This window comes from Schistocerca americana, chromosome X, assembly GCF_021461395.2.
Source record: "Schistocerca americana isolate TAMUIC-IGC-003095 chromosome X, iqSchAmer2.1, whole genome shotgun sequence".
Taxonomy (NCBI): Eukaryota; Metazoa; Arthropoda; class Insecta; order Orthoptera; family Acrididae; genus Schistocerca; species Schistocerca americana.
The window spans coordinates 296,436,263-296,444,920 of record NC_060130.1 but is presented as its reverse complement, the minus strand read 5'-3'; the positions used below and the strand labels follow the sequence as shown (position 1 = coordinate 296,444,920).

The 8,658-nt window shown below is 44.3% G+C and overlaps 1 pseudogene; it reads left to right on the top strand.

Annotated features, from left to right (window-relative positions):
• The first annotated feature begins 7,739 nt into the window (after positions 1-7,739).
• LOC124557040 lies at positions 7,740-7,857 on the top strand (annotated as a pseudogene).
• The last annotated feature ends 801 nt before the right edge of the window (positions 7,858-8,658 follow it).

Here is an 8,658-nt window from a genome sequence, read left to right as displayed (position 1 = left end):
TCCCGGTACGAGAAATTCTTTTTATTTTAAATTTTACGCTACTTGCACAGCAAAAAAAAAAAAAAAAAAAAAAACTAGAAAATGGTCAATATATTGTATTTGATTTGATGGAACGCTATATGCAGGAGAACAAATTTCCTCTCTTAACTGACTTGTGGTGAAGACAAACAAATCCACAGTTCTACGACGAGATTTTTCAAGATGAAGAAGGATTGCCATCGTGCAGTGTTACGGTGATTCCGCCCAAACACACATCACTAGTGCAACCTTGCAATGTCTGTTGTCGTCAGCTAGAGAATTTGACCAACAAACTTCACAACTGCATGTGTCTCCTCGTGAGAGAGAAAGAAATTACATCCCGAAAAGACTGCATCAAAATATATTCCAGTGCACATCACAAGCTATCGTCGCCCAAATTTGGCGAAATGCTGTGCTACGCGCGGATTACTGTCAAACTGTGGGATGAGGGAGAACCTACACTATGTGATCTAAAGTATACGGAGACCTGCCTGAAAATGACTTATAAGTTCGTGGCGATCTCCATCGGTAATGCTGGAATTCAATATGGTGTTGGCCCACCCTTAGCCTTGATGACGGCTTCCACTCTCGCAGGCATACGTTCAATCATGTTCTGGAAGGTTTCTTGCGGAATGGCAGCCCATTATTCAAGGAATGCTCCACTGAGGAGAGGTATCGATGTCGGTCGGTGAGGCCTGGCACGAAGTCGACTTTCCAAAACATCCCAAAGGTGTTTTATAGGATTCAGGTCAGGAATCCGTGCAGGCCAGTCCATTACAGCGATGTTATTGTCGTGTAACCACTCCGCCACACCCCGTGCATTATGAAGAGGTGCTCGATCATGTTGAAAGATGCAATCGCCATCGCTGAATTGCTATTCAACAGTGGCAAGCAAGAAGGTGCTTAAAACATCAATGTAGGCCTGTGCTGTGATAGTGTCACGCAACACAACATGGGGCGCAAGCCCTCTCCATGAAAAACACGACCACACCGTAACACCACCGCCTCCGAATTTTTGCTGTTGGCACTACACACGCTGGCAGATGTTCACCGGGCATTCGCCATACCCACATCCTACCATCGGATCGCCACATTGTGTACCACGTTTCGTCACTCCACACAACGTTTTTCCACTGTTCAATCGTCCAATGTTTACACTCTTTACACCAAGCGAGGCGTCGTTTGGCAGTTACCGGCGTGATGTGTGGCTAATGAGCGGCCGCTCGACCATGAAATAAAAATTTCCTCACCTCCCGCCTAAATGTCGTAGTACTTGCAGTGGATCCCGATACTGTTTGGAATTCCTGTGTGATATTCTGGATAGATGTCTGCCCATTACACATTACAACCCTCTTCAACTGTCGGCGGTCTCTGTCAGTCAACAGACGAGGTCGGCCTGTAGGCTTCTGTGCTGTTCGTGTCCCTTCACATTTTCACTTCACTATGACATCGTAAAAAGTGGACCTAGGTATGTTTAGGAGTGTGAAAATCCCGCATACAGACGAAAATTGAAATTTGTGGCAAGGTCTTGTAGGACCAAACTGCTGAGGTCATCGGTCCCTAAGCTTACACACTAGTTTACCTGTCTTAAACTAACTTATACTAAGGACGACACGCACACACCTATGCCCGAGGGAGGACTCGAACCTCCGTCGGGGGAAGCCGCGCGGACCGTGACAAGACACCTAAGACCGCTCGGTTGCCCCTCGCGGTGCGCGTACAGACGTATGACACAAGTGACACCCAATCACCTGACCACGTTCGAAGTCCTTGACTTCCGCGGAGCGCCCCATTCTGCTCCCTCACGATGTCTAATGACTACTGAGGTCGGTGATATTGAGTACCTGGCAGTAGGTGGCAGCACAGTGCACCTAATATGAAAAACCTATGTTTTTGGGGTGTGTCCGGATACTTTTGATCACATAGTGCATTATGAATGTAAAACGAATTTGCTTTTGCACAGAAACTTTAAAACGACAACGTAATTGTAAAAATTCGGCTTTTATATCGTATGCAACATGTCTAGAAAATTATTGCTTCCCTTGTGTTTTCGATGAATATTACCCCAGAACGTACAAATCCTCAACTGCAAAATAATAAATGTATTTAATTACGTATTCGAAGTTCTTCTGTACGCCTTACAATCCTTTCATCGTCTCTTATTTGTAATCAAAAGGGGGGGGGGGGGTTCAAAGGGCTCTGAGCACTATGGGACTTAACATCTGAGGTCATCAGTCCCCTAGAACTTAGAACTACTTAAACCTAACTAACCCAAGGACATCACACACATCCACGCCCGAGGCAGGATTCGAACCTGCGACCGTAACAGTCTCGCGGTTCCGGACTGAAGCGCCTAGAACCGCACGGCCGCCGCGGCCGGCTCTTATTTGTAATCCCCAATTTTTCTTTGGCTTTCTTCTTCACGCCTTTTATGAAAATATTAATAAATACAATATATTATTCCGTATTATTTACTGTGTAAGTACTGTATAAGCTGCAAATAAAAAAGGTTTCTGCATAGGGACTCAAACCGATGCTCTTCAAATTACTATTATGTCTTATTTCCGCTGCGCCGGATACCGCCTGGAAACAAATCTAAAATAAATGGCTCATACCACACACAACTCGAGCCCAAACTGCTATATTTGGCCATCTGGAGGTTCCACTTCCATACTTTCATTTCTGGCCAAGCACTGGACACGCCATAAATTTGGGATATATTGGTGATGACGAGGAGGCGCGGTCCCCACGTTAGTGTGACTTCTCTTCGGCATGGTTCTCTGGTGGAACTGGAGTTAATGACAGACATAGAGCAACCTCAATTTTTTGAACGATGTATTAAACGGATAGGACAAAAGCCACCATATTTTTACGACTAGCCTCTCTTCCCTGAAATGCATTTTCTGAAGTTGGACTTCTTTCCAATGTCGCGATGAATCATGCCGAGGGTGTAATGGAACGTTTCTCTACTCATTCTCACACATTCGTAAAACTTTTTCTGATAGTTCCAGTGACTGGGAACAGATGATATTCGCCACTTTCTTCTCTTAACAGGTGTATCTCATTCACATGCATTCAGTGTAGTTCTAAAAACAACAGCTGCTACGTAGGACTCGTCTAAACACAGAAACGTCGTGGCACCCATCTTCCTATTTCCTGACGAAGGAGATGGGACGCATGGTGAGCAAACTATCGGCCGATTTTATCGTATGACTCCTGGCGACCGTTGTCGATGTCACTGTGACCCCAGCCTAAGCGGGTTCCAGTTCAGACCTCGCGCCCATCGGTGCTACGTGCAGCACTGTATGGCAAGGGGTCCCATTGAATAATGCCGACTGACTTTGTTGACTGTCCCAGAAAACGATGCTTCTCTGCACCACCTGACGGTAGCCCGCTCAAAAGAGGTGGGCGGGCGCTATTTATACGATCCCAGACCTGGCGTGTTATTGTATAGACTACCCACGTGTCACATAGCACTTTTTTGGAACACTGAAGTGGCGTCCCGTGTTCATACGTACTGGGGCCTGATGCGTGGCGTAATACTGAAGCAGCTGCCTGCAACAAACTTAGCAGCAGTTATGCGGATATGACGAGTTGGCAAGAGGTGGCTAAGAGCAGCACCTCCCTAGCGTTTTTTCTATTCCAGCTCAGAAAACCACCACGCACGAAATAATCAAAAAACAAGAACTTTCTCGTTTCATCACAGCTATGCCTAGCCTTATGAAAATAGGGTAAGACGTTTTAGACCAGGGTCAGAGATAGAGTCGATAAATATTAAGTTCGACTGCTGCCCTGGCCAGCACATTCTCCAGATCTCTCACCAATTGAAATCGTCTGGTCAATGGTGGCAGAGCAACTGGCTCGTCACAATACGCCAGTCACTACTCTTGATGAACTGTGGTATCGTGTTGATGCTGCATGGGCAGCTGTACCTGTACACGCCATCCAAACTCTGATTGACTCAATGCCTAGGCGTATCAAGGCCGTTATTACGGCCAGATGTGGTTTTTCTGGGTACTGATTTCTCAGTATCTATGCACCCAAACTGCCTGAAAATGTAATCACATGTCAGTTCTAGTATAATATATTTGTCCAACGGATACGCGTTTATCAGCTGCATTTCTTCTTGGTGCAGCAATTTTAATGGTCAGTAGTGTAGTTTCGATTGCCGACCTCTTCTAGCTTTTACGAGCGGACAGCTGTTCTGGCGTAAAGGCTCAGATTATATACACAAACCTTGCTCGTGAATGAATCTATCTATTTGTGAAAACTGTAACCCTGTAGTAGTTCCTGACAGCAGGCCTGTCGTGGAGATATAAAAAAACTTGGCGTGGAACTTTAATTTGGTAATATGTACACATATGTAGATGCGTAATCTAAATTTTATGCCAGTCTATATTTATTCGTATAGAAGATACAGTCATGTGAAATTGGTTCAATCTTTTTGACACCGAGCCCGCATCTCGTGGTCGTGCGGTAGCGTTCTCGCTTCCCACGCCCGGGTTCCCGGGTTCGATTCCCGGCGGGGTCAGGGATTTTCTCTGCCTCGTGATGGCTGGGTGTTGTGTGCTGTCCTTAGGTTAGTTAGGTTTAAGTAGTTCTAAGTTCTAGGGGACTTATGACCACAGCAGTTGAGTCCCATAGTGCTCAGAGTCATTTCTTTTGACACCGAGAACAACGGTCAGCTGAATATTAATGCCTGCGAATTTTTTATGTGACAGCTCTCGAAGATTTTTAAATAAAACAAATGTTATTGAAATTCTATGGGTATATTCTTCATGACTACGTATTTATTTATTAACGTAGTTACCCTGGTGACGAACACATTTCTCTCAAAGAGAGAGATGTTTGTTGATACTGTCATTGAAGAATGTGTGACTCTGTTGACGGAGTCACATGCTCACCTCTGCTTGCAGCCCTTAACATTATCAAAGTGAAGTCCTCGAAGAGGGTGTTTAGGTTTTGGGAACAGATGATAATTGTATGGAGCCAATTCTAGACTGTATGGGAGAAGATCGATGACAGTGCATCCAAGGTGTCGGATTGTTGCAGATGTCGCAGCGCTGGTGTGTGGTCCGGCATTGTCATGGAGAAGGAGAGGGTGCTCGATGTGTGGACGAACTCTTCAAACACGAAACTCGATTACAGCACACTGTTACACTGTTTGTCACTCATCAACATAGTTACGTTACACGCAGTCGTGTTACACGCTGCAGTTCGGACCCCTCTAACGGCAGAGGGCTGCAATTATCAAAAATAAAAGCGTAGAACGTCAATAACGTTTGTTTTATTCAAAAATCATTTTAAATTTTCATATAAAATTTTGGAGGCACTACTTTTCAGCACTTTCTCGTATAATAATACGGAAAACCTGGCAGTTGGAGACGGAGGCGAATTGAAGTTGACAGTGAGACTGATGCTATTTGGAGACGAACTGAAGTCGAAAGGAGACTACTGCTACAACAGATTTAATTATCTAAAAGACACTGCGGTCGTTTTTATTTTGATGTTCTTATTTTCTGTAGTTCTTTACTTTAGGCGTGTATCATTGTGCTCCCTGCAGCATAACAATCGTGTACATTTGTGGATGAGACATTAAAGTGAAAGAAACGTGATCAAGAATACCCTGACCAGTCTTAGCAACACACTGTGGTCGCTAATGTTAGAGAGAAATAAGGTATGGAATCTCTTTTCGTTCACTGATGTCTTATGGAATAACATACTGGAGGGAACTATATTTCAGAAATAAAGAGTTTACTGTCCACAATTTTGTCAGAATAACAGAAATTCGGTACTCACCCATTATCAGCTTTTAGACATATGTTTTCGGAGTTGGTTATTTTAAGATACGCTCATAGTGCAAATATTCTCTAATAGTATTGTACGTGATCAGTTAAATTTGAAAAAGAATTGCTGTCTATAATTAGATTACTGAATATTAAGGAGGTTGACATATACGCAACTTTTAGTAAACTTGAGCAATTTTCGTTGCTACATGGAGTCATACATTAATGAGCAGCATGTATCAATATATGGAAATTACGATATGTAAACTATAAGCATATGATGCGTCAAGTTTATTATATGTCAGCACTTTATTTATAGTACGAGAGGATAAATGAGTAAGTAACTCAATGTGTAATCATTCTCATTTTTGTATATGTATGTGATGCGTTCACTGAATTTTAGTAAGTGCCAAACGATTTGTAGAGTTTGCGAAAACTCTTAAGGTAACGGATGTGAGCGGTGTTATCGCGAAGGTAGTGTGCAATACACGCGACTCCATATCGAGTGCTGTTTTAGGAGGCAAGGTTTGTGCGGGGGAGGAAGTGAGGAGAGACGTAATTATAGCTGATCCGCCTCGCGGAGCCTTTGCGAGCTAGACGTTTGAGTGGCTGCTGGTCACCACAGCCTAAAAGCACTTCGCATCTCATATTGAACCACATAACCAAAAACACGGAAAATGATTAAAAGCCGATTTCCTCCTGTAGGTTTTGTGTTTAAGAAAATTCCGGGAAAGGTTATTTAAGTTGTCGCGTTGTCAAGCGCAAATTATTCTCGGTATCCATTAAAGATAAAAGCATTACAGAAATAACCGGAGGTTTCGAGAAAAAGCCTGCTTACTGCGTATTCAGAAGCCACGCGATATCGCTGCTGTTTTTCTGTTTTCCCTTGCGGAAATTTCATTACACGTATTATAGAGTGTTTTACACAGTGGCTTTTGTGGCAAATTTCCAGGTAAAAAGTCAATGTAAACTTGTATCCAAGAATTAGTGGTTCTTGAGTTATCTTTGTGAAGCTGGTGCAAAACACACGGGCGTAAGTCTGAGATAAATAAATAAACAGGACATTTTTTCTTTAAAATACTGTCTTTCGGGACGTGCCCATACAGCCATCTCGAGAGTGGAAAGACGATACGATAGAGTGTTACGAAAACTCAGAGCATTCCGTATGGTCAAACAATATCCTGGAACGCAGTTACATAGGCTTAGACGTGTCATGTGACGCAGGCAACTTTCATGTCACTTATAACGATACGAAGATAAGGACAACACAACACCCAACCCCGAGCGGAGAAACTGCACACACATTTCTCTGCAGACATATTACCATAATTTCTTTATAAATGTGGGCCCATTGTCCAACTAAATCAACAGCACAAAAGTTAGGAGATTTCTTGAAAAACCCTTATTGGAAGAAAGTACCTTTGGCAACAAAAAGGCATGCTCTTACAGAATGACATAACACCAGCACATTCAACTTGTTCACTGAACAACGACTCGCTGGACAACTTAATTTCAGTAGCCACCAAAGTCGTTGGGTCTTGCTCCATTATGTAGGGTGTTATGTGTGGAAGCAGGCAAAAAGGAAAATATCCAGAGAAAAAGTTAAATATGAGATGAGTGAATCACTCTTACTATGAACCGCCTGCCTGAAAAAATGGGTGAAATTTATAATGAAGTTAGTAGCGTTATTTTTCAAATTTTAATTTGTAGTTTTATAAATAAGTCGTATATTTTATGAACTACTAGGTCTTTCTTCTGTAACATATGTAGTATTGATGGATTTTGAGAGATTTCTTTCATAACTAAACCTCAGACAGCTGTAACTCAAGACTTACAAAAGACAACAGGACAAATGCGAGCAGGACCCGCACTCTGAGGGTTCCGTTAAAACTTAGTTACGTGTACAAAGACTTTATCTGTAGGCTTTTACAAGTGAGCAACGGCCTTGCCGCAGTGGATACACCGGTTCCCGTCAGATCACCGAAGTTAAGCGCTGTCGGGCGTGGCCGGCACTTGGATGGGTGACCATTCGGGCCGCCATGCGCTGTTGCCATTTTTCGTGGTGCACTCAGCCTCGTGATGCCAACTGAAGAGCTACTCGACCGAACAGTAGCGGCTCTGATCAAAGAAAGCCATCAACGACCGAGAGAGCGGTGTGCTGACCACACGCGCCTCCTATCCGCATCCTCCGCTGAGGATGACGCGGCGGTCGGATGATCCCGATGGGCCACTTGTAGTCTGGAGACGGAGTGCTGCTGCTGTGCTTTTGCAAGTGAGTGTTGAAGTATCAAAATATGTGACATAAATGACCATATCTTTTTCGATTTGCACTGAATTACAAGTTTAAATGTTTTAAACCGCAAAGGGACCGCAGACAAGGGGGCGCCCATCCGATAGTTTGTCGAGTGGTGGGACGGGGGGGTCTGCGGGGGGGGGGGGGGGGGGGGAGGTAGATAGACCTCGGGACAAGGAGTATATTTAATATTTTGAAAGGGGAATGGATACTTGTAAGTAGCCTGCGTAATACTGACTTTCCTGAGAGCTGTGGGGGGCGGGGGGGGGGGGGGGGAGGGGGAGGCGGGAGGGGGGGGGGGGAGGCGGCTGCGGCCCCACCCCGCCCCCGGAGGTTATGGGTGCCCTTGATTGTGGACATTGCTACACTGTAAGGCAGGAAAAACGACGCACCACGAAGCAATATCCGAGTGATGCGTAAAGCAGTAAATGTGATGCACATGTACAGAGAAACAAACGATTACAATTTCAGAAAGGGTTGATGAGTTATTCATGTGAGAAAGCTTCGCGGGTTGAGCAAGTCAAAAACGCACTGGTCCACCTCGGCCCTTATGCAAGCATT